At 38.3% G+C, this 27,497-nt stretch overlaps 2 long non-coding RNA genes across 3 annotated transcripts in view; one reads left to right on the forward strand and one right to left on the reverse strand.

The window, feature by feature from the left end:
- LOC121111691 overlaps positions 1-27,497 on the forward strand; it is a 282,447-nt gene that overhangs the window by 176,229 nt on the left and 78,721 nt on the right. The window lies entirely within an intron of this gene.
- On the reverse strand, positions 626-14,623 carry LOC112533283. The gene is made up of 3 exons (XR_003077272.3): positions 13,905-14,623; positions 3,696-3,971; positions 626-2,443 (listed from the first exon to the last, which is right to left on the reverse strand). It is a non-coding gene; the product is annotated as an uncharacterized LOC112533283 (long non-coding RNA).

A 27,497-nucleotide genomic window follows, 5' to 3' on the forward strand; every position in this document is an offset into this window, starting at 1 on the left:
ACAAACCCCAAATATATATTTTTGCATAACTATAGCATATTTTTCAGTAGTGTACTCTGAAGCAGCCTTTATGATAGAGGAGTGAAAACTGTATGCTTGCTGTATTTGCTCTATTTTGCCAAAGGCAGGTTTCTGCTATAGGAAAGTAACCATCTTAAAATGGAAAATCTAACTGAATGCAAATTTAGCATTAGGCTGTTTGACATCTTAGCTCTACAGTGCTGACCCAAGTCCTGTGTTTGTTCACATTCCGGTTTACTTAATAACATGCTGTGGGACATTGTAAGAGATACCTATAGCTTTTCTTCTTTCTCATCATCAGCATTGTTTGAAACTAGTCTCTTGCAAAAAAATGGCCTACATTCTACCAATTCATGAGGTTATGACATTGTATCTGTAAACATTTAATGGCATTCAAGGCATGAAAAATAGCACAATTACCATGGCTAATTACTTACAAGTATCAACAGTGAGCATTCTTAAACAAGCACTCTGACAGAGCTCAGGGCACTTTTAGAAGAGAGAATGAAGAAGGAAAAGTTAAGTAGAAGTTATCCATTGCTTTTATTATGTGCTAAAAAAGAGTTTCTATTTATTGCTCAAGCATTTAAGCAGACTGGCGTCACTTCACTTGTAAGATGACAAGTTCATAGCCTGAGGTAGAAAGTCTGCATCATACCATTCTGTTATATCTTACCAGAATAGTCTTAATGACCTGGCATCCCAGATAAAACACATCCAACTCTCTTTTTACTCATTTTAGTTCTCAGCAATTCCAAGGTCAATGTTATGTAATCTGATGGGTGAATAAGCATCTGTGAAAGAGTTTGATATGTGTCATCCTCAGTGTGGCTGGAATCAATCTCTGCCAGCTCCTCCTGGGGCACTACAGTAGAGTAATTCAGTAAATCTAAGTCACACTCGTGGGTAACAACTTTTAAGGATGAGAAAAAATGTACTCTTTTTTGTTTTCTGAAAACCTAGGTGTGGTGGGGAGGGGGCAGTGATTGCCCTGGATGTGATAATGGCAATTATTTGATGGTGTTAGGTGTTACTTCTAAGCCGACAGATCTCTAGAAACGTTGAGGTTAGGGCTTTGAAGACAGTTTTCATAAGAAAATGGCACTTCAATGATTCAGGACTTTTTTCTTTACAAGATGAAATCCATATGAAGCCTTAGATGAAGGCACATCATCATGTTAATGTAATTACAGAGAAATAAGGACTTGCAAGGGATTGTGTCAGATGTTTTAGAAGTCACAGCGAAGGAGTGAGAACAGGAGAGGTTAACATTTCCTTTACTATTCTGCATTAAAACTCAACAGAATCAGAAGAAAGTGACACTATTTAGTATGCCAGATAGTATTGTATTTCCACAGACCCATCATGGCAAGATAAATCCTGAAAGCCAGTACAGATGGGGAAGGTACAAATCTCTCTAGGACCTTTTCTTAAATCTGGGTGAATTCTGTGCTTTTAAATTCTGTCATGAATAGAAATACTATTCATATCATTTTTACAATTTTGCCATCATTCCTGTACAAATTAATTTACATTTATTACTTATCGAGGCTTTTTTCTCCCAATTAGAACTGACTTAGCAAAAATACCTAACAATATCACAGTGGAAGGGAAGCAGGTTAAGTGCTGTTGTTACAAATAGTACAAATAGTATAAAGCATTACCTGAGTCCAGTGCAAAAAGTCCACAAATCTTTTTGTTGATAGCAATTCAAGAGAGTATTTAGATATGTGTTTAACTTCTACAGATTTATGTGTTTTAAGCACAAGCTTACTTAGATGCCTGAAATTTTGCCTACAGCTGTCACAGCATTCTGAATGGAGTATTAGTGAAATACATGCTCATACAAGAATTAAAAATAAATAGATAAGAAAAGGAAGAACTGAAAATTAAAACCTTTAAGACTTTAAACTAGCATGCAGAGACCTTACTTGTTGTGAGACAAATTCAGGCTATAGGATAAGGAGATAAACTGTGCTAACTGCGCAGATTCAGCATGAACATAACAGATGCAAAGTGTTTCCTCCAGTTCATTAGGAGATGAGGGTTGAATTGAGAATTTGCATTGCTGAAAACAAAAGTTTTAAAGGTAGAAACTGGAAACTTTTTTGAGAGATGCTGTGACTGTAGTCAGTCAGTTTGTAATGACAGAATACTGGGAGATCCTGGAGGACTGTGCATAGAAGCTACAGAGGGCTGGATGTGAACCAGGGACTGAAACTCTGAAGAGCTGCCAGCAAAAATAAATCAAAAGCAAAAGACAACCATTCTTGTTGGAGCCTTTCATTAAAATATTGGCAGCTGCTGATGCATAACAAAAGCTCTGCTTGTGCTGTTAGATATTAGAGTTGAAAACCAAGGAGGCAAATGTTCTCTTCAATTGCAGTGCAGGAGTAAATGGCTCCCAGCCAACACAAAACACCTAGAAAAAGAAAAAATTCAACAACGTTCTGTTAAATTATGCTAAAATTATATTTCTCCATTTTATCAAGCAGCCATCCTTCCCAGTTTCTAGATTATTTGCACGGATTTTTGTGCCTTTGGAAAGTTCCCTTTTATTCTAAAATTGTTGTCTACCCTCCTGTATAGCTTGTAGGAGTCCTCTCTGCTATAATGATAATTTACCATGTGAAGCTGGTGGTAACTGCAGTGTGGAAACAGGGTGGGCTTGGCACCTACAGCTGGAATTCAGCCTCTTCATTCTACTTGAAATACAGGGAAATGTTAAGTTTATTTTATGACCTTTACTGGCCTTAGTATTTGCAGATGTCTTTTAAGTGTAATCTTAACACTGGTATTCTTAGCTCTGCAATGTATGGCTTTGGGAATTTACAATATGCCTCTGATATTTTATATTCTTAAGTATTTGGCACAGATGAGTCTGGATTTATCTCTCTGTGATTTTTCATCAGGAAGTAACAGAAGGTTATACAATAAAATAAAAACTAGCATGGATTTTTCAAGATGAAAAATACTTCTCTTAACAAAATTATAGGAAAATGTAAAGAGTTAGTTTTATTTTAGACATTACTAATTCTTGCATTATGGTTTTATGAGATCATTTCCTGCCCTGACCTGCTAAGGAAACAGAACGTGAAAGCCTTCTCATACATATTCTCTGCTCCTTTTGTATTAGATCTCCAAATCATGGTAACTTATGTTTCAGACAGACAGGGACCTCCTCCATGTCAGCAGAATACATTTCCATTTTATTCTGCTTCTCAGCAGTGTGGGAAAAAATCATTTTTGCAGTGATGTCAGCTAGGTTGTGCCAGGGGAGGACTGCCAGCAGCTAGTAAGATTGTGGCAAGTAAGCAGGGAAGAGGACTGGGAATGTTGCCCATAAGGTTTAGGGATTTTATGTCAGGAAAGCTGGAGGACAGAGGTCTTTCAGAATAGCTGTGACTAGAGGAAAATAGTGGAAAGGGGTCCTCAGTTCCCACCTTCTTTCTTTCTTTCTTTCTTTCTTTTTTTTTCATTTCTCTCCCCTTAAAAGGTTTAAAAGAAAGCAGCTTTACATCAGAGCACTATTTCAAGTGTTTTCTCAGCTTCCGGAAAGGAAGGATGCCAAGCTTGGATAGGATATGGCAGAGTGGGACTTTCTGTGGCAGCTGCAGCGAGGCTGGGAGCTGCAGGAGGTGGCTGCCAGTACTGGCAGGGAACCTGGCCTGTACCTGGAACAATACATCCCACGTATGTGTCATGGCAATGCAGCATCAGCTATAGCAGTTGAGGCTGATTCAGGCAGCTACAACATCTTCCACTGCTTTGAGTCTGTTTTCTTTGTAGCTGGAACAGTATTGCCAAGAATTGCCAATGGCCTCCATCTCTGAATTGGGTCTCTTGTGAGGTCAGGCATTTTCCTTCAGCCTCGCATAAATGTGCTCAAAGGCAACTTCATCTTGTTCTATTTCATTTCAGGTCATCTTTGTTTTTCTTTTAATTCTCAGCTAAAATTAAAGAAGTGAAAGTGAGATTATATACAATTTAGAGAAAACAAGCAGTTTAATTATTCACATACATTACTAAAACATAAGATATTGAAATTATGATATTTTAATGACAACTGCAGCATCTAATTTGACATAGAATGTCAGAAAGCATCCTATAAATGATTCACAGTTCCTTTCTCCAGAAATCAAACAGTCTTTTCCATAGATTGCTGATACTGAATATTTTAATTCCTAATAGAAAAATTTCATACAAGTGGTTTTCATTCAACACTTTTGACAGGATGTCTCATGAGATGCTCTCGTAAAAACTAAGCTGTCAAAGCATAAGAGGGAAGGTCCTCTTCTGTATTTAAAAAATGGTTAAAAGATAAGGGTAAGAATAAATAGGGAAGCTTTCCATTGAAGGGAGGTTACTAGCAGGCCTTGAGCTAGAGTTTGTACTAATCCACATTATCACAGATCCTGGAGAGGAAGTTCATGTGTAGTGGCAATAGGGAAATTATCAAAATATTCAGGTCAAAACTGAAAAGCTTGGGTGATGCAGATCATGGAAGTTCATAAAATCATGCATAATGCAAGGGAAATGTATTGCAAATTTCTGTTTTGCAAGATTGGGAAACAGGAAAATAAACGGGTGATTAATTCAACAGAAAGAAGAGGAAGTTCTTCTTCACAAGCTGTATAATTCATCTGCGGAACTCATTGCTACAGGGTTTTTAGAAAGATAAAATCAGATATAAATTAAGGGCAAACTTATTAATGGCTATTGAAAATACACCTGAGTCCAAGTGACATCATTCAGGTTTGTTACAGTGACTGAACTATTGTGCACAGATAGGACAACATTTTGCTGCACAGTCTTGTTTTTCATACTCTCTCCATATCCATCCTGAGACTGAGTGCAAGTAGACTAGGTGGACTTTACATTTAACCCAGTATGATATTTTTTAATGTCTGTGGAAGTGTGCAGCAGAGAATAATTTTTCATTGTTCTTTTCTCCATCTGGATTTTTTTAATGTATCACACATCAGCCCGGTCTGTCAGTGTATGCTGATTAACTCCTGGTGAGCTAGGGAAGCAAATCAAACCTTTCTATTCACAAACATGTACGTATCTGCTGAAGAGAGAAGCAGTCACAGATATGGATATCAATTTCATGGTAGTGCCCTTTATTCTACTTTCTGAGCTAATTATTATGATCTCATAGAATTGACAGAGAAAGATTGGATTTTAAAGAGCCACAAAACTAGTGCCCTAAAATCAATCACATGTGGAAGATAAAAAGTCCAGAATGGACTGTTTCCTGATGTGTCTTCATTTCTGTCGATGAAAAAAGATTGAGGCATTAGTGACTGAAACTGTGCCATTTTGTACATGATGCTTACCCCTTAGATCTTACTTTTCTCTTCTGCAGCAATATATGATTCTGTGATCTTATTTTTAAATGGCTTCTTGGAAATTGTATTTAGGGAGAATTAACTTTGATGATCATCCTCTGAGTTAGGGATTACAGTAAAGGGATTTTTTTCTGTGGTTCAAAGATGATGCTGTATTTCCCACTGCAGTGATTTTGTTTTTGTCTACCTTTTGCAGTACTAGCCAACAGTTACAGGTGAAGCAAACCCATCCACTAACCCTCGAGACCTTGAAATGTAAAGGCATTTGGGAGAGTTCCAGGGGCTGGGAGCAATGAAGCCAAATGCTCAAAAAATGGCTTAGGAATTGGAATATATTGGATATTCCAGATATTGGAAAAGGAAAGGACTCTGCCAACTTTGCTAATGACTGGATATTTAGCCTGAACTTAGAGATTTTCTGGTTGGGGTTTTATTGGTTTTTTTTGTGTGTTTCTTTGGTTGGTTGGTTCTCATTTTGTTTGGCTGTGGGGTTTTTTTGTTTTGTGTATGATTTTTTCAGTAATTTCCATGTATGGATTCCTGAATGTGCAGCTGATGTTATTGGCTTTGCCACACTCCTTTCTAACTGCCTTCTGTAGTTACATTTCCAATGTCCTTTGCAGAAGCAGGTTGTTTGGGGCAAAATCAGAAAGGTGTCTGTTGGAGGGCTGGTCAGAGGGCTGCCCATATAATAACAACCTGGGCTGCAGATTCAATGCAGACAGTGTGGGTTGGCAGCAGCAAGGCTGCTCCCTGTTGTGTGGTTTGAAGCATGCACTACAGAAACAGGCTTGAAGGATAGCAGGAGGCAAGGACAACCCCTCACACCCTGTCCCAGTCTCTAGGTGTATTTTCTTCCTTTCTTTCATTACATGAAGTTTACCTCATCTTCTTCAGTTTAATTAAATCCTTTTCTTTGTGTAGCTGTCAAAATCTGTCTTTGTAGCTTCAAGAGAATGAAAATCACTGGCTAAAAAACCTTTTGTAGCTTCCAATTATAAATAGATCAACTGATTGTGTTTGATTCCGCTCAGGTCTTGTGTTTGTTGCTGCCTTATGTAAGGTTGGCCACTGTGTGTTGAGGAGGTTCACGCACTGAAATCCTAATTTCTCTTCTGATTATGATTGAACAAATATTAAGCATATCAGTGCTTCAAACAGAGCATTATCAGCCAAGCTAGGCCTGTTTTCATCAATCAGTTTAGCCACCTACTGCTTTGCAATTTCATCCTAATTCTGTGGAAAGAAGCTGTCGTTGTTTGAAATCAAGTGACCCTCAGTGCTGGTGAAGGTCATGTGGGGGCTAGTGCAGCAAAATGCATGTTAATGTCTGTTACAGTAGTGTTTGGGGGGGGGTTTTGCTTGCCTCAAATCAGGAAACCGAACAAAGTATTTTTCCATGAATAGTTCACAGAAAACAAAGAGGAGAAGAGATGACAAGATGAAATGGCAAGTCCGAAATCAGTGGGCAATGACATTTCCAGGTTTCCTGACGCTCTGCCCTGAACCACCTGCTTCCCTATTCCTGCCAGTGATGTTATTCTTATTAATGGTATTACAAGCGTGATTATTGTAATTATTTTTAGTCCGTTCTGCTGTGTGCGTGACGATATTTCATTAGGAAAAAAAAAAGTGAATTATTTAAACAGATATTTAATTGGGACTTATGGTGACATAGAAACTCCAACAATTATCTACAGTACGTGTGGATACATGCAGCCCTCAGCAGAAGAGAATGGGCCTATCCCCAAATTATTCCATCTGGCAGAGTCAGTACCTGCTGTAGTTCACACATGAATAGCATCAATTTGCATGTAAATAGAGGCCTACATGCTTCCGTGGAGCTAAAAGCTGTATTTCAACATTTCACAGTGGAATTAGGCAGTGGGCACATCACTACATGATGGTTCAACCTTGTAGTGACGTGCCAGCTAAAATCATTTTAAATGCTCTTCTCCATATTTCCCGGTAGGATTATTTATTGAAGTAGTGTGTAAGAGCTCAGAAGAATCCTCTATTGAAATGCTGCCAGCTCCCGGCTACGATTCTGACATTGATGTTGTCAACCGAGATTAAGCATTGGTCTTAATGAATGCTGACAGTCATGTTTCTTAGGTATGGTCCTGTACTTCCTTTCAGCAAAGAACCAAAATAGAAAGGCCAGACATGAAGAGAAAGATTTAGTAGATGGGATGTTTACCTGCTACTTGTGTGGTTTTTTCGTTTCTGCTTCTTTATCAGAGATGCAGCACTAGGAATTAATGTTTTCATATCAAGATTTAACAGCAAATGATCCTGTGAGTTTCAGATAAATGGAATACATGGGCTGTGTTACTCCAGCAATGTTTTCAGAGAAGCTGAGAAATTCTAAACTGAGTATGCAGAATGAAACCAGACCTTCTTCCATTTTGTTGATTCACTGTTTGCTTTTAGAGATTGGTTAATAACTGCTTCTTGCTTGCCCACATTAAGCCCTTATATTTATCTTTCGACCCTTTTCTAATGTACAAAACTGTGTCAGCCCCAACGTGATTTTGCTTGGTTCTTTTCAGGAGCATGTACTATACTTGAATCCTAGTGGTATTAAGGAATACCGGTGCTTACCTGGGATTCCATTTCAGTACCTGAACACTCATGTGCCTTTAAATTTGTCCAGTTTATTCACACCTTGGCTCTGGGACATTCGTAGTCTAGAAAGCTCCTTTGTCTATAATTGCTTTACTTTGTCATTGTACAAATGCTGTTGTGTTGCATAAGGAAGGTGACACTGTTAAATTCAATAACATCTCCTTCATGTGAAAATCCCCGTGAGCAAAACCTCATGACCAACTTCTCTAGTTACTGAATATGAAAAAAAAAGGCATGCAGGTAGTGATAGAGACTGTTCTCATAGATGCAGAGGGCTAGAACTTATCCCTGGGGTGAAGATCAAGGGGAACTGTTTCTGTGCCGGAGGGTGCAGGCAGGGCCATTGCCCCAGATGCCAACCATGGGTTGGTCATATCCTTCTAAGACAAAAGGGCAGACAAAGAGGATAGCAGCCAGGAGCACATCCATTCTACTTGACTGGCAGGGTGGGACTGAATGTGCAGGGGGATCAGTCTGCAAAAACTCATGCAGTATTTCCACCTTTTCCTGCACTGGAAAATGAAGCAGCTCTGAGGCACCAAGGATGTGTTTCCTTTTGACATTGAAGTGCCAAGGTGTCAACTTTGGTCTGTATCTGTTTTTCTAGTGAATGCAGGAGACCTGATTTACTGGTATTCTTCAGCCTCGTGCCTCTTTTAGTGTACACACAGCTAAGAGAATGTCTGGTTGTTCCCTGAAAAAAAGTCTCTGTTAGATGGTGCAAAGTGTTGTTTTCTCAGTTTCTTTCTTTCACTCTCTTTTTCCATCATTTTGTGGCCAAACACATTAAGATTTTAGAAATCTGATCTTTCACGTCTGACAGAGAGGTTTAGGGCTGTTGCACTTCATAAATCTATTGTTATATATGTTTTTTAATACTTTTTTAATGCAATCTTTTAAACACATTTTTATATCACTACCTCTTCAGTGGTAGGGTGGATATTTCTATCAAGAAAATAAATCTCACCACCAAATGCAAGAAATAGGGAACAGAGTCCACATCTCTGTGCTGAATGTTCTACTATCTTCCATAGCTTTGAAGGCAAGATTTCCAGCACTGACCCTAGTGAGCCAAAGCAACAACAGCTTTTTCCACTAGAGCATGCCCACACTGCATATGGAAGATTGCAAACTGATATGGAACTCTTGCAAAGTTAGCAGTATTATTGGTAGCTTAAGTATCAAAAGCAGCATACTTGTATAATGGCTGCAACTGCCGTGCATGCGTTTGATAGCCATAGGCTGTAGTTGTTTCTGTCTTGCTGTTAGGTCCAGGTAAGTAGATTAAGATCGCACAGAGCTTTATCTGAATAGTGTAACCAAGTATATAATTGACAGGTTTGGCACTGACCCTTCTTGGCATACCTTCAGAAATCAAGTACAGTGTCATGCTGGCAATTTGCTTGATAGTTTTCCAGCTCCCACTCTATTCTACTCCAAAGACCTCTTTAGTCTAAGGGAGTCTCAGCAGCGCAGTCATGGCTCATTTCTAGCTAGATTGCACCAGTGGCACAGTGTACAGCAGGCTCTGACAGAACTGAGCCTCTTTACTGATGCAGTACAGTAGCCTTGGAGTCTTGTTATCTTCCACTGAAATTTAATCAGAATTTCAGTGTTTCTAGTCTACTTCTAGTACCCAACAGTCAAAAGAAAAGAGAAAGAAGCAGATTTAACTGCTGCTTTTTCTGGCTTTTAGATAGGGTGTTTTTAGTAGTGTTGACTGTTAGGAACCACTCAATTTCCATTAGATCCTGTCAGTGGGAGAACAACCCCTTTTGAAAATTTTGCTGTAATACTATGACCGTACAATGCAGCTGAACCTACATGAAGTCCTTTACTAGAGTAAATGCAGTAGCAATGCAATAGGACAAATATGACAGGGGAAAAAGATACTAAGAATTGCCTGTAAACTACATAATTTTAGAAACTTCCTATTCTAGGTCTCTTCAGAAATATTAAGCTTCATGTTTAGACATTTTTTCTTGTTATTTTGATCATTTTATTACTTTGATCCCACATCTACTCACATTCTGGTGGCCACAGAAACATAAAAGCATAAACTTCCCTTGAATTTAAGAGGGAAGACTAGAACCCGCGGGGTGCTGCAGGCTGCACAAAAGGGTAATGGTTTGTCTAAACCAAGCAGGCGTAGTTTCAGCTTTGCATCTAACATCACTGAAGCCTTAATGAATCATCACTGAGATAACTGCCTACTTTCCACCATTATTGAATATAAATGCTGCTGATTGGATCAGGGTCTGGCTTGAGGATATACTGAGTCATGTGTAACTGCCTGTCCTTACTGATATCTTCACTGACTACAAACCCATGCCCCATAGCTACCAATTTTCACTTCCCTCAGCAAGTCTCATTGTGGCACTCCATAAAGGCATAAATATACTAGTGAACCCCCCAGATCTCCTGCCCTCCTACCCATTTCTTCTCTAAGGAGAGGAAAATGTGCTCTGTGGCCAAACGGATATCTATATCTGTCTATATACCTTTCTTGGAGCCTGTCAGGAATGAATCAGTAGATCATATCAGGTTAAGAGTGAAAGGGGGCAGTGTTAAGCACTGCTACCAATAGGCAGTTATCTCTTGTACTGGACCTGGTGCATGAGCACATACTTGTGACTGATATAGAATGCCATATACCTTCGGGGGCACCTTGAGAAACAAATACCCCATCTGCAAAACTGCTTCTGTTCCTGTTTACTGTCACTGCCAATTGCCTTCAGAAAATAAATAGATCAATAGAATATCCTTATCAACACTTATGTTACAAGGATGCTACCAGGTTTTCATATTAACAAAGTACCTTCAGATGCAGGACAATTATTGACAGCTCCTTAATATATACCTTGGAGGCAAGCTCCTGGCCCTTACTTTGTTTTGTTTAAATATACCATACTATTGCCGAGCCAGGCTATTTTCACAAAGAAATGAGTTGTATCTTTATAGCAAGTGCTGTTAAAGAGGATTATAAATAGACTTTAGACTACAGACTATAGCTTTACTTTACAGTTGAAAAAAATATCAATCACCTGGCTGAGACTAAATCCTAACATCTCACCTTCCTAACAGATTTTAAAGGTCACAGATGTACAGAAATGTTCAGCTTAATCTTAAATGCATTGACTTGTCTGGCAGAAGCATTTTAGGGTCTTTTCCTTTTTATTTTCTGCCAGCTATTTAAAATGTGAAAGAAGTGTCACTTATAACTAAAGAGTGGATCTTTAAGAGAAGGCAGAGAGTATCAGAGATCAGACTTGAATCTTAGAAAGGTCTCTGCAGCTCTGCTCTGCTTTTCAGTCAATCTGATTCGTAATGTTTGCAGATTGCACTAGTTCACCCCTACTCCCCCAAACGGGTTATCAGCAATCAGCTACATGCTGGGGACAGAGAACAACCTCAAATGAGCTCTAGCCTAAAAATAACCATTTTCAAATTAAAATCTTGAATCAGAAGGGAGAATGGGTTGCAGCTGGGACATCTTTTATTTGCTTATGTCACCAATGGCAAACATCTACTAGAACAACAAAAATCTCTCCCCTACCCTGGAGTTGTTGGGATTCAGCTTATTGAACACATTTTATTTTGCAGTGATGTAACAGAAATACACATTAAGCTGCAAGATGATTTCAGATGCCTGCCAGTGGGATAAATATAGGAACATTTTCAGTTTACATTTATCTAGACACTTAACTGCAGTTCATGTTCAAATTTACTCACAAAACCTGTATGTAGGTAAGGAATATACCCACTCTAGCTGTATGTTCCAGGATATAAAGAGGAACCTGAAAATGATTCAGATTTTGTTTAACCAGAGTTCTCCACAGAGATATAGCTCTCCCTGCTGATAGTATAGGAAGGCCGAGGATAACATTCCAAAGTTCATTGTATTATTTTCAAAATGTTTCCATTGAGGCACACGAGATTAATCTGAGATCTTTTCATGCTCCTTCTCTTGTTCTTTTTGTCTTTTTCACTCCTCCTTCCACCCTCTAGTTCACTTTTTTAATTCCACCAAGCGTCTCAACAATTTGTGAAAAGACCCAAAAAGGAACTACTTCTCCTTTTGTAGATAGTGGTCCTCCCATTGACAGATTTCTTTCAATAATCACTAGTGAAGAAAAATGTATCTCATAGAGTAAAGGTAGAATTCTTGGCAAGAGTTAAAGCCAGTGGTATATGGGAGTGCTATGTCTCAGCAACGTAAGTTTATTTTCACATCATAGCAGGATTAAGTTCTAGCATTATGAAATGGGAGAGAGGATGGTTTATTAGGCTTCATGCCTGGACTCATAAGCATTATAGGATGGAAAGAAGCTGGATGCCTTCCTGAAAGGTGTGCTATAATTTAGCCACAACTTACGGGATCTAAGGACTGCTTACATGGAAGGAAACAATAATTCTTTTGATAGCAGTATTTACTGGATGAAGTTCTTTGGCCTGAGCAATGCAAATCATAGTCATAGCTCTGTCTCTTTAATTTAAAATCCATGAATCCTGGTACTTTAGCTCGTGTTCTTCAGATGTTGGCGAGGTTGTGTTAATTTTCTTAGCTGTAAGACTTGCTCAAATAAGACTTCAGGAAATGATATCTTGTGCTGCATTTATTTTAAAGATTGTGTAACTCTGCATGTAGCAGAGTTATCTCACTGACTTTATCTAGAATTTGCTCTCCCTACCCAGTGTTATTTTAATGGTAACAGCATGTAACCAGTTGGAGTCTAAATGAAAATATTCAGAGCCAAACTTTATCCCATTTAAAACCAAGTTATGCAGTGTAAAATAACAACAGATAAATTTGTGGTGGTATTGGTCTGATTGTTTATCTAGGACTGTGGTAGGGTTCTCAAAATGCTTTTCAAAAGTAAGGCTCATTCAGTGTCACAGACGGGGTATCACCAGTGAAGTTACTTTTTACACATTATTGTATATATGTATATATTATTATTATTAATGAACACAGGTTGCAGATCTCCATAAAGTTTAGAACATTATTTGCCCCAAAAAAGCAAAACTATATAAAATTTGCATTCTTAGTCTTAAGAAAACAATCTTATTAATTTGTGTAGAGATGAAATTTGTTTAAATGCAATTCAGAAGTTCAAGAGAAAAAAAAATCTTTAGGAATAAAAGCGAAAATGTTTATGTTTTAAAGGGCACAAAATGTTTCAACTGATTTAGGAGAAGTTACTGAGCATGAAAAAAGGGCCCACACTGATATTTTATAATTTTGAACTAAGCTGGAAAGGCATTTTCTCCTGATACTTCTGTTTGGCTAGAGTTCTAGCTTAAAAAAATAATGGTGGGAAAAAGAAGATAAAGTCTATGCAAGAAAGGTGGCTGAGTATGAAAATGAGAAGAAAAATAGAAGATGAGGTGTGGGTTTGTTTTTTTGTTTGTTTGTTTGTTTGTTTTTGGTTTGGTTTGGTTTGGGTTGGTTTTTTTTTTTTTGTTTGTTTTGTTTTGTTTTGTTTTTGAGAAAATCCACCTCCCTTGAAAGATAAAGCCAGACTGAGAGAGACACTCACTGGGCAAAACAGTGACTGCTAAACAAAGAGCTCCTTGACCTAAGAAAGATCCATATAAGAAATAGAAGATCAGCCCTGACACTGAGTAGATGCAGCCACAGAAGTCAGTAAAGAGATAAGGGCAATTAGTGCTGTATCTACCATGCTTTACCAGAGGAATATTTACAATACATACATAAACAAGTAGTTGCTTAGATCCCCTCATTTTCTGTAGCAGCCTCCTGGCACTGCTAGTTCCTGGTACACTTGTGGAATAAAAACGGATATAGCCTTGAGCTGCCATCAGTTGACATTACATTTGTAGAACTGGCATTTGCTTTGCAAAACAAAAACAACATTGCAGTGCCCTTAGTTTCAAAATTACCCTTATAATCCTTTTAGCGTGCCTGGGTTGAACACAGAAGAAAAGTTCCTTTTCAGACTTCTGTCTTATATTATTGTGTATTGATTTCCATAGCTGGTAATCTAGTAACTGATAGGTCAATATATCGGTTCAGAAAGGATTTCCTGTCAGTGAAAGGAGAAAAACACTTGGATTGAAGCTTAGTCTTCTGGCCATGATGCAAACTGTGTGATAATTGTTTGCTGGTTATATTACATATGATTAACCAACCGTTCTGAAATAAGACATGATACTTTCTGCAGGAACTAAGTCTCTAAACCTTAGAGAGAATCTAAAAAACATAAAAATAACTTATTCCTTGTAAATTGTGTCTGTGTTGTATAACCCTTACTGCACCTAGAAGCGCATAACTTAATACCCCTTTTCTCTGTTTTTCTTCTCAGCTGGAGTGGTAACTTTAACACAAACCCCTTTCTGTGAAATACCCTGCCCCTAGAAGGGAGGAAGGTGGAAGATAAGGATGGTGTTTAAGGAATATGTGTATAACAGTGCATTTTCCCCTTATCTGATGAGTTGGACTTGCTACTGTTGCATGTGGACTTCAATATTTAGTGATTAGTAGTGGACTACTTGTGGTGATCAACTTTTCTAAAGCCTTCTTTTGAACCTACTTTTGAGCTCCATAAACGCAATGATACTGACTTCTGTAATATAATTAAGCATTTGTGAAAAAAAATAGTTAATATTTTGTTTAATCTTACTTACATGCTGCCAGGTTAGAACATTACGTGTCCTGATGCATGGTGGAACAACGTTTTCAGTTCCATTCCTGGCCCAGAAATGTTTTGAGTAGTCCCTTAGTAAACTTCTCAGATTCTCTTTGACTTGGTTTCCCAGTTGGAGATAATAGCACATCCTCCAACCAAAGAAAAGACTTGTTTACTCTGAAGAACAATAAGCTAGATGACCGCATGAAACTTAGCTATGAGGGGCTTCAACAGAAGCAAGGCATGTGCTAACTGATCCACTTAATACAGCCAATTTCTAGACCCATGGCAGTGGATGGTAAGGCAGATTTTAACATTTTTGGTCTAATCCTAAGCATTTCACTTCTTTCCAGTGAATGGTGACAAAGGTGATATGGGGAGAAGAAAGGAGGTTGAAATGGGACAGATCTCTGCAGGAGGTAAGGGGAGAGAGCCCTTTGCTGTGCAGTCCTGCATTGTCTAGCAAACTCAGAGTGCTAGAGGCCTGGAGCTCCTGCCAAGGGTAATGCATTGCAGTGGAGGAGAGGGAGAAATGGCTGGAAGGTGCAGCAGCGTTGCTACATAGGTTAATATAGAGATGATGATGATGATGCTGAGGCAGATCCTTATGCAGTCTCTGACAGGAGTCAGCCTAAGATGCTGTATTTATTACAAGGGAAGGAATTTCTGTGCTTCAAGGAGCAGGTGCTCTGATGATAACACTGTTTAGTGAGTGTCATCTGAGTGTGCAAGTCAGGTTTTCTAAATGTGAAAAGAGTGTGAAAAATGCTTAATAAACCAACCAGCTGAGTGGGCTGGAAAGAACTACCAAATGTAAGACAGATTAGTTAACACTAAACTGTGCATTAGCTAGTGGAGTGATGCATGATTCTGTTAAAATGATACAGATAATGGACATCTCTGTTGTAGCAAAGTGGCTTTTTGCAAATCCTGACGCAGCTGGAGTCAATATCAGAAGTCCGGCAGCCTGCAATAATTCTTGGATCATGCCTCAAAGACTAATGCTATCCAATCTCCTTTAACTTTGCATTACAATAGTGTCGTATTATATAGAGGAAGAGAATGATCTCATTTGCGCACTTAGAGAAATCACTAAAGTTAATTGGCCCATTAAACAATTAATTCAATAAGTGGGTGTTACACAATAGCATTCAGGTTGTATAAGGTAAATTGTCTAATGCAAAAAGAGTGGTCCAAAATAAGTGTCCGTATACAAGGACTCCAAAAGATTGAGAAATGGCATAACAAGGATACAGGTTTAGAGAGACCTCTAGTGTTCCTTAACAGAAGGAAACGTACTCTACAGTGCTGTTCTTCCAATAATCAAAAGTACTCAGGATACCAATCATCCGTTCTATTAAATCTCATTTACCCATTCTACAGTCTTTTTAAAGCAGTATATCAAAAACGTTATACATTTGCTAGTATATAAATATTAGCCTGGACTCATATTTCTACAATACTGTATGAACAGCACAAATGATCTCAGGCTGCTTTATCAGAGCAATCCAAAGTGTGCATAGGGTAACAGAGAATCAAACAGATTTTTTCAATTAGTTCTTCCATGCAGGATCTTAACAATAATACATTTCTTTTAGCAAGCCATCAAACTTCTTGTCTCAGTAGATGGGGAGGTTTTTTTAGTTCAAGTAATTGCAGTATCATAACGATTATAACAAATGTTTCTCAAAGCATTTTATTTTTAAATAGTAACCCTGCGTACTTTTGAGATAGCTAAAAGGCATGATCTTCGTGCTGCCTGGAAATGGGGATGATTTTCTGTGTGCCATTTATCTCTTGGTATTGTCTGCATAATAACTTGCATATATTCCTATTCTAATAGCCAGGGTGGAAGCTGTTAGGACCACTTTGCTCTGATGGACAATAATGAATATCTTTGTGGTAATTTTCAGAATGAGTCAACCTCCTACAATGATCTTGTGTAAATTAAAGGTCTGATTTTAGGCAGTCAGGTATGTACAAATTAGGTGTGTACAGATAGGGGCATTTTTGTGTATAGGAGTGAGTATTATTAAGATAATCAGCATGTTCATTCATGTTCAGAAGACATAAAGGAAATCTACATGAGTCTTGAAAAGATAGTTTCACTGACCTCCAAGCAAATTGCTTATCTTGCACCTTCCTCATTTCACTAAGTTGATGGGGAGAGAGGAGAGCAGGTCCAGCTGAAGGATGAGGACCCCTTAAGCTAGCTTGCCTGCAGGCCCTGTGTGACAAATGTACTCTGCAAGGGCACTGCAGGGATGCTTTGAAACACAGAGCAGTGTCTCCTGCTTAGTGCAGTGCATCAGCAGCAGTGCCCTGCTTGGTGTGTCCCCTTTGCTCCAGAGATTCAACTGTGGATCTTCCCATGCAAAACAACACTCCCATGTTTCTCTGGGCACTCAGTTGCTGAAAGCAGCTGGGTAGAAGAGATTAGGCCAGCTTCCCTACCTGGACAAACTGTATCTTGATAGCTTCATACCGCTGAGAGTGATAAGAAAATATATACCAAACCCCTTGTAAAATGGATAGAGGTGGAGAAGATGAAGAGTGTCTTAAAAGCAAACAGCTCTCCAGGATCCCTGTTAGGGCTGGGTGTTTGTTATCAGCCCCAGCAGTCTCTGCTAAAATTCACTTACTCCCACAGCTGAAGTTTCAGATTGATTACCCAAAACACCTTCAAGTCAGCAGAGCATCTCTGCTGGTCATGTGCTGCAGTCTTCAGCAAATGCTTAGTTCGCCATCCGGGTTGATTATTCTCGTGTTAGAATAGAGTCAGTTAATTCAATCTGAAGGTGAAAAATCCTCTTGTGCTCTAACTCCTTCCTGCTATGACTACCCTAAGGATTTGTTTCTTATCCTTCAGAGATAACTGCATTTAAATAAATCACTGAACAGGAATAAAACTTGCTTATGATGTAGTTCCAGGGGATTTTCTTAACCTACTAATGACTGAGTATTCTGCTCCCTAGAAATACGGAAGTATGTAGCAATTGAGAGAAAAAAATCTGTTCCACAGGGACAGAATGGCATCCTAATCTTTTCAGTAGACAATAGGTGTGTCTTGGAATATGAAGGTGATTTTGTTTGTATTTGTCCAATGGTGATGCTGCTAAACAAGGGATTCATCATTGTCTAAGTCCAAAAACAGTTGAAAGCAAAGACAAAACAGGGAAATAAAGTGATCTGTCTAAAGTAAAGCTTAGTCCAGGCTGTTTATATTTCTAGGAATGTTATTGTGTATTGGTTTGGTTTTCCGATCTTGAGATCACTTCTTTTCCTGTTAAGAGTTATGGCTTTTGGTCTTTTTATGACCATCTACAATTTATAAGGAAGTGTTCAGAAGTGGGTGGTGGTATATGGACGAGAAGGCATGTGACATTTCCAGCCAGGTACATGTCATATGCCTCAGTGCCTCAAAAAGCCTGCTGCATTTCCTATGCTCTTAAATGTACTGTTTTTAGTACATCAACAAACAGTTGTGAGAGCTTAGAAATGTTTCAGAGACGAACGTGTTGAGGGCCTTTTCCTTCAGTCAAATGCTTCTGGTGGGTTAATAACTCCATCTACAGTTCATCACTGAAATAGTTCCAGAAGTACAGGAGTTATGAGCCTGAACCAGGTCACTAATATGATAAAAGCCAGGTTCCACTTACGTTTTAAGCAATGGACTAAGTAAGGAGAATATGTTAGTGTAATGGTAGAAGTGCAAAATTTGTTTTGTTGGAACTGCTTTTTTTTCGATGGCATGGAGTAGATGTATAGTTGAGGCTGTTGGCCAAATTCTTTTTTGGTGTTTGAGACTTCAGAGCAATATGTGGGCAAATATCAGGGGAAAAGGATCTAGTAAGTTTCCTCCAAGTGGGGTAGTAACTCCCTGATACCACACTCATAATGGGCAGACTGCATCCCAAAGTCCAGGGCAGTGCAGGAGGGAAAAAAATAGAAGATAGAATGGGATGCAGACAGATACACAACTGCTTTTCCCATACTTTCAGCTGGCTAGACAAGGCAGTTTCTCTCTGGCCAGGTTTTTACTGGCTGTTGGCTGGCCTGGCCGTAGGGCTCCCAGACCTGCCTGAGGCAGCCAGCTCAGGACGTGCAGGAGGGATTTGTCTGAACCTGATGCACAGATACAATTCCAGCACTGTGATCTCGTAAAAGATAAAAGCAGTTTCTAGTAAAGGTCACAGAGATTCCCATCTTACATATAAACCAATTTTCACAGATTGTTCATCTACACTTATCAGTGTTATTCTTGGCAGTAGGCCTAGGTAGCGATAAACAAACAAAAATCTATGTACAAGAACCTCGCAGGTAGTCTAAATTGGTTATTCTTACGTAAGCGCACTTACTTGTTTGTGACTTGCTTTGCCAAGTCTAAAATAGTTACACATCAAAAATTACTTATGTATGTTAGTGTAAAATACCTAGGCAAACCTAATGGTAATGGAACTCAAAAAAGGAGTTCTAATCAACGATTGATATACCTGATATTTTGCAGTTATAAATTTTGCAGGCATCAGTTTCAGCATGTATGCCCACATGCATGCAGATATATTAAATGAGCTCTTTTTTCAGAGAGGTTTAATCTTTTCAGCTATCCCTGCCTTCCTCGAGAGCTGTGGGAACTCTGTCCTTCTGAGATCATTATTATATTGCAATCTAAGTAGGCATTCTGGCATATTAATTACTAACGGGTCCTATGTAATTCTTTTCTTAGATTTATTAGTTAAACCAGCAATAAATACATTAACAAATTTGTGTAGTAGGTGAGTTATGTAAAAAAAAAAAAAAATCACTTCTAACAAATTAAAGAGAATAGAAATATGAAAATGGTTTTCTAAGCCCAGAAGAGAAGTAGGAAATAGAAGTAGAATATAGTGGTACTGATGTATTTCTTGATTGTTGTAGTTTTTCACATGTCACTGATACGAATACTCATTCTGCCACAGTAGGATTATAGAATCATAGAATCATAGAATGGCCTGGGTTGAGAAGGACCACAGTGATCATCCAGTTTCAACCCCCCTGCTACGGGCAGGGTCGCCAACAACAGGATGTTACTATGAACCAAATTATAGTCATGGAGGTGAGACCACTGCAAGAACCATGAGCCAATGCTTTTCATCTTTGCAGCAGGTGAATTCCCACTGGTGCACCATCTTCTTCCTGTGTGATTGTCATTCAATGCTTCGCTGGCAACTTTTGCAAAATCTTATAACAAAATAACTGTACGAAAACCATCTTTGAACTGTGCATTTAAGAAAATAACTATTTATTTTACAGTTCTAAATGATAGGGGTGGCTAATTTTTTTTCCTGGATCAATTATTTCCTTGTTGTTTTTTGCTCTTGAAATCCTTGGGAATTATATTCTAGTGACATCTGTTAACACTGTTGAACTTAACATGTAATTAGTAAGGGGAAAAAAAGAAAATAGAAAACAAAAGCCCATGCCAATCTAAATGTGCCTGAAAGGTGCCAGATTGATAACTCTGGAGAATTGAGTCCTCTGTTTATCCTCTGAATTAGCAGAGGAAAATCAATGGCAGCATAAACTTGCTCATGTCGCCCTGAAATGTCTTGTGTTCACTCAGCTGTAAGAGTAGCCCAGCTTCATATTGCCTTCAGTCTTTAGGATCCCAATAGGAATCATATGAAGGATGTTGTCCTGTGGTGGAAGAACTGTACTGAGAATGCTAAACTTCTATCAGATAAACTTCTGACCATCCATCCAAGGTCAAGCTTTGCAGCTCCAGCATAGATTACAAATGGTGATTTTGAATTAAAAGGCTTTGTAGTCCATTCCCATTGTTTTAGCTATCTGATCCCCTGGTGTGTTTTATTTAATGCATAAGCTTCTATTGACATGACAGAGCCAGAGGCATTACAATCTATCATGTCAGGACTTCGTACATTAGCAGTTCTTGTTAGCACGCATTGGCACAATACACTGTAATAGTTCTGAATTATACTAATGATCCATGGATAATGGGTCACAAGGAGATTTTTGAACCGTACCTTTAAACCAATGCCACAGAGCTTTTAGGATGTGTCAAAGAGCATGGAGGCTTGGCACTGTAACATGCTTTAATGCATCTTCAGAGCACCTTATCTTGTATGCTTTGCTTTAATTGAGATTAAATGGCTTTGAAGGACCTAACACCATTTCAAGGACAATGCAATATCTCATATTCTCAGTGAAAGGTTTCAAATGTATTTCCTTAAAGCTGAGACAAATATTCCATACAAACACATTACACCAAACTGATGTTAAAGGTCTGACTCAAACTTAGAGGAGCCGATACAATTAGAATTAAAAGCATGGCATACTATTCCTGAGGCAGTGACTAGGATGGGGATGAGAGAATTGCTTGGGATCTTGGGTTATGCCACAGCACCAACTAGCAAAATAGTAATGGAAGCAACAATCTGGAAAGGAGACTACTTTCATTCTTTATGCACCTTGATACTATTGAAAGTAACATCTAATTTGGGCCAGGAAAGACTGATGAGGATATTCCTCTGGAGATGTATGCTCTGGATACTATGCTTGATATCAGGGCAGGAACAGAGCTATCATGGAAGGTAAGTGTAGTTTGTACTTGAGTCTTTAATACATTCCTGTAGCAGTGATTTAAAAAATAAAAATTAAAATTAAAAAATTGAGCCCCCATCCTCTTTTTTGTAACTTCAGTTTTCTTTTGTAGTGATTTACTTAGTTGCAAACTCGTCCTCTCTGGCTTGTTTCGATAATGATAAAAAGGTGCTGCAGTATCTTGGAAGGAGGTGTTGTATTCCAGTAATGGTAACTGTGGAGTTTCATGACCCTCCTGAGCTTATATGTGAGGACTCTCTAGAAAAACTGCCATCATATCACAAGAATGTGAGGTGTAATACAGCCATTTTTTTGAATTATTCATCAGAAGAAGGGGGGAAAAAAAGCAACAAAGTCATAGGATTTCTTTTTTATTTATAGTTTTTACAACTCTTCATATTTTTTAAGTGAAGGGAATACAATTCTCCCATCTTTTCCACAACCACAACTAAAAAAGAAAATATGTATGCTTGAAAAGTTGGGATTTCTGGGAATACATTTCCCTCTCTTAACTTGCATTTTAACATAAGGTAAAACATTTTTTTGACAAGGTAAGTAGAGTAAACAAAGATCAGTGAGAAAGCAGAAATTATTGAAGTACTGGAAAAACTGCTGCAGGCTACTTTTTCACACATTGCTGCTCAAGTCAGGATTATGCTCTGACAGTTCTAACTCTCCTGCTGACATCCTTATAGACTCTATTACATTATTTACTTCTTGTAAAATAACATTCTATTACAGCTCCTTCATGTCCTGCTGCTATCTAAGTTCAAGGGAAAGAAATTCTGCTCAACCATAATTCTTTGCTTCCAGCTCGTTAATATGGCTCTGAGGAGATCATTATTAAAAAGACTGATATGTGGCTTCTATTTCATGCCTCATTTTCTGCTGCAGTAACAACTGTATTTCTAGAGTGTTGGTCTGCACTTAAATCAACAACAGTGCTGCATAAGATGCATTAGCCTGTGTCTTGGAGTATGAGATGAAGCATGCCCCACCCTGAGCTGAAGATGTAATGTCATTTTTATGTCAGTAAGGGGTAAAGCTTTCAGACATTTCTCTTGCTCTTTCATTGCAAGGAAAAGTGAAGCCAGTCATGCAAGCAGATGTGATTTCAAAAGAAAAAGAATAGATTCTCAGTAGACTTGCCGGGAACATCTGTGGATAAAGCAGGGTTAACAGCAGATAGGTTGCTTAAACACTCTGAAAACTGGCTTAGATCTCTGTCAATGTCAGGAGATAATCAAACACATATCACTGAGTCCTACATCGGGAGTCGGTTGAAACTTGTTTTCTGGGAAGGCATACTTATTAGGGCCCAGAAAATTAATTTGCCTACAGTATTTGAATTCTCATGCCTTTCATCATTGTAAGGCCAGTTAGCAGTTAGGTGTACCACTGGCAAAATATTCCCACAGTATGGTAGAATGCTCCCAAAGCTCCAGCCTTTGAAAAGCGGTACTTTCATGACTGCCTGAAATCACCCTAGCAAGTCAATCATCAGCCCTGCTGCTTGCAGTGCAAATCTTGAAAGCAGAACTCAGCACTTGAAGAACTGGCATCAAACCAAACAGTAGTGACCACATGCTTGGAGGTGGTCAGAGGACAGGGAACCCCCGGCATTACACACGCTGTTCTGAGCAGAGCACTTCAGCTGCTTTCAAAACCCATTTGAATCATCCCTAATGAAATTTAAGTTGCATTTTATCACTAATAATACAGACAACATAATAATTATCTAGTTAACCAGTCACTGCGAATAGATACTTGAGTTTGCCAGTAAAAAGTGAATCATATATACTCTTTCTCAAGTCAAATAGTGAAGCAGCTAGGAAATCACCATTGAGCACAGTAGCATTTTGCTATGTACATAGTGGGTCTTGATAAGAGAGTGGTGTTGGTCTCTGAAGTTTGACAGGGTCTAGGTGGGAAGAATAGGTGAAATTTACCTCTTACTCAGTCTGAACCAGAACTCTAGTGCCTGTCTGTGGTGTTTTCAGTTTGCTGCACATCTTAAAGTTATGGCACTGAAACTGGGGATAAAGTTCTGTACATGACTATGCAATATTACAAGCTGGCAACTGCTAACTCTGTCTTCCTGGTAAAGGTTGTAGCTAATTACATATCCTACTCATCATGAGAAGATTCTCTGATGATCTTTCACAGAGACAGTGTGAGGGATGAACTGCAGGGTGGTTACAGATGCTACTAGAGTAATCAAACAGGATACGTACTTGCCATTTCTTTCAGAGATGGGGCTATTAATCAATCTGAAAGAAATATTTTTATTCCTGGTACTCTGATTTCAGTGGCATTTGGGATAGATTCCCATTACTCTGCTGCACAGCTTTCTTGGTGGGTTTCTCTGTGGTGGCCTTGGATGGGTCACACAGATGGTAGCATAGGCTAGGCTCAGGTTGGTGTAACCTGGGCCAGGTTACTGGCAAAGAAAAGCATGTTACTTGTCAGTGCTGCGAATTTCACCTCCCTCAGGTATGAAAAGTGATCCACCTTATTATCCTATTACTTTTCCAGTCCCCTCCCACTCCTAGTCTGACCTGCATCTTCTGTAGGAAGGGGCGATTCTTCTCTGGAAAGCATATTTTTGATGAATTTCAGTAAAAATACCAGGAATATCGGACCAGCTGTTAAAGCAATCTAGTTCAAGTACCTGTGGAATGTTTATAAGATCCAGCATCAAAGTTCAGCTTGCACTGGCGATCCAGTCTGTGAAGCAGGGAGTCATTATACAATATCTGTTTGGGTTTGAGTTTTTTATATCACCAATTACTGTTATCAAAATATGTTAAATGAACTGTGTTCTAGGAAAGCAGATAATTTCACTGTAGACTGGCTAATATCTGATTAAAAATGAAGCTACCTTCTATTTATTGCAAAGGCTAGCACATTCATCAGCATGCCTAATTAAAATTTAACAATTAATAAGCAGTGGCAAACCCCATACGAAGGTCAGTAGCAACCTAAGCAAACTTATCAAAAATGCAGGGGGGTTTAGAGTTTTTAAAAAGTTCATTCTGTCCTTAATTAACAGATCTAATTACAGCTCTGCCATAGCAAAATGCAAAATGATCTCTTTAAAAGACAAGAAGTCAAAGGTTTAATAGCACAGATAACCTTCTTCAGTACATACTGACCCGAGTTTAGAAGAAAATTTTACGTAGCAGGCATCAACACTGTTGATGGAATGGCTTTGATAGAAATTAAATCTAAGCAATACATAGAAGTCCCAAAACAACAGAGGGATTGAGAGGGAATAAAAACTCTCTTGTGTTCTGGGATTTGAACTAACACCAAGTCAAGACTTTGGATAATCTCCCTTCTTAGTGAGTTGTCAATGTATTTATTCTGTGACCTTTGATGGTTAATTTTGAATAACACTTTCTGTTCTATAGACTGCATGTGTTTAATTATCACCTCATTCAACCACAATGGTCGGTGCAAAAATGAAGGATAATCTAGTACAGTAGAGATAAATACAATAGAGTAAATCACTTAAAATTCCTGAAGTTCGCAGTCAGCATTTAGGAGACGAAGGGCAATATTCCAAGTTTCACTGAAGGGTTTGGTTATGCATTACTTCTTCAAGAAGACTAAGAAAAAAATCAGTTATGTTCAGTGTTTTGGTGGAAGAGCCTGGAAATGAACAGAACTGGGTTCATCAGTAAGCGGATGAAATCTTCCTACCTGATTTATGTGGGCAAGGGTCATTACATGTGGCTAATATAAAAGGTCTGAGAGAAAACTTAGACTGCTTAAAATTAGTAATATATAGCTGAAATGAATTGTTGCTATTCATCTCTACGTTTGAATTAACTGAAATTACACCAGCATCAGAGGCGAGATCTCTTCGGGGAAACCTGACCGATGTGAATATCCTCACTGCCCCCTTTCATACCCTGCCAGTGACTAAGTGAATGTAGGCCTATGGAACATAGGTACGTCATGGAGAAACAAATTAATATCGGTAATTATTTTGGAGAAACTCAAAACATAGGAGCCATATTTGTCTTATACTGGACATGAACTACCTCATAACAATTATTTCAACCAAGAGGCTTATTGCGTGCTACACAAAAACCCAGTCTGTTCTGAGCAGTCCCCATGAATTGTCCGCTAGCTCTACAGTTACGCTATCATGACCTGAATTAATTTCATAGGGCATGATAATTTTCTTTGGGCTGTAGGAATTAAGGGATAAAGCCCACTTAGACTGATGAGCATTTTAAGACTGATCTTTTATTCCTTTTCTTACGAAGAATGTAATCTGCTGCTTTTAAATTGCCTGGCTTGAACCAGCCAACCATTAATAATGCCATACTAATGTAGCTACATGCTAGTTTGGTGCTATATATTTGAAAACAGAAACAGTGAGGCTTTGAAATCTAACAGGCATTTCTTTTACTCAAAATAGCAAGATTAACTTGTGTCCACGGCATGATCCCCATCTCACCTTTAAGGAGATCACAATGATCAGTCAGAAAAGAGTTTATCTACTCTTTGGCCCTCCTCTACATCTTACCTCAGTAGAGGAGACAAAAATTAGTCCTGCTACATTCATTATCACATTCCTTTCTTTGGTAACACTCTCTTAAAGATATGAAATTAACATAATTACTTGAGTTCTGCTGATAGAAAGTGAAACACAAGAGGTAGGCACTGTTGCTGTTATTATTATTGAATTAGCAGGAAGTGCAGTGCTATGAAAACTCCTCTATGCAGTCATGCCCTCTTACAGACCATTAAAAGTTCACTTCACACTTATATCTCCTTTTTCCAGACTGAATCCGGAATCATTATTTTAGCTCTTCATGTTCTTAAAACAAAGCTTTTTCAGGTAAAACCTTCTCTTGTTGTCTGAATGTACCTTGATGATGTTAATCACCACAGCTGTAAATTCAAGACAAAAAGCCACCCAAATACTTTGAAATTATTGAGTTTTGAAGGCAGTAAGGTGCAAAGATTTTTATTTTTCAGCACCATACAAAATCCAGACTGTAAACAATATCATTTACTATTAGCAGTCTGAGCAAATAAAGTTGTTAGATATAATATATGGCCTAAGACACTATGTGAAATGTGATAAATTAGATTCAAGAGCAAAGAAAACCAAACCAAGCCCTTCCGCCCCTCCCTTAACGAAACTTCCAGTTTTCAGATCTAGTAGCTAAAATTAAAGCAAAAATTTATGAAGACTCTTGCCAGTAGGGGTAAGCACAGTCTTTGGTCTGTGCAGGTGAGATGCCTCTAATGAAGAGGTGAAAAGTTGTGTGACTTGTAACTACATCTATGTATATTTTTTTCTTTTTCTTTTCTTTCCCCTTTTTCTTTTTTTCTTCTGTTTTCCATTTTCCCTCTTCTCTCATTTCCTTTCCAAGAAAATTTTCTCAGTCAGTGTTTCACCAAAATACAGAACAAATTCAGGGATCTTAGAACGTCCCCTAACATTTTGTTTCAAAGTGACAATGCTTCCCTGAATCATTCTCAAAAATACAGATTCTCACTTCCTTTTAAGAATATCACAGCACTCTGAAAAAGAAAGCAACTTTTTTTTCCTGATCCTCTTAGAATCTCTTTTTTCCTCTTTTACTATTTCAGCACAAGTCCATTTCAAATTAAAACAAACACATGAAGGGTAAATTTTGTTTAACATAACAAATGAGGACCACTCATTTCAACCCTTCTCAGGTATATAAATTCTGAATATCTCATGCATTGTTGCCCTCTAGTGTTATTTCAAAATGTATGTAGAAGATTCTAGCCACAAAAAAATGAACAAAAAATGCATGCTTCAAAGAGTTCAGGCAAGGTCTAAACCTGAGGAGTGACTGTGTCTGTAAAAATGATTTGATTTTGGTTGGATGGACTATCTAAAAGTCTTCACCAAGAACCAGTGCTTTGAATATTTCTACATGTAAAGTGTGAGGAGTACAGGGGTCTTCACTTTGCTCTCCACATGGACTCCAAAGAGAATACCACTGATGCTACATGGGCATTTTTTCTTACACAGGTTTTTTGTTTGTTTGTTTGTTTTTGGTTTTTTTCTTTTTTTTTTGTAGCAGGAAGTTTCTCAGCAATTTAAAATGCTTGGTTTTGCTATGGGTCAGTATAATAATATATAATTATATGTATAATATAATATATATAATATATTATACATTTTATATATATATTATAGATAATGACGTAAAATGGAGCATGACTTATTGTCATGTAGGGCTCATGA

This window comes from Gallus gallus, chromosome 11 (genome assembly GCF_016699485.2).
Source record: "Gallus gallus isolate bGalGal1 chromosome 11, bGalGal1.mat.broiler.GRCg7b, whole genome shotgun sequence".
In the NCBI taxonomy this organism is placed as follows: Eukaryota; Metazoa; Chordata; class Aves; order Galliformes; family Phasianidae; genus Gallus; species Gallus gallus.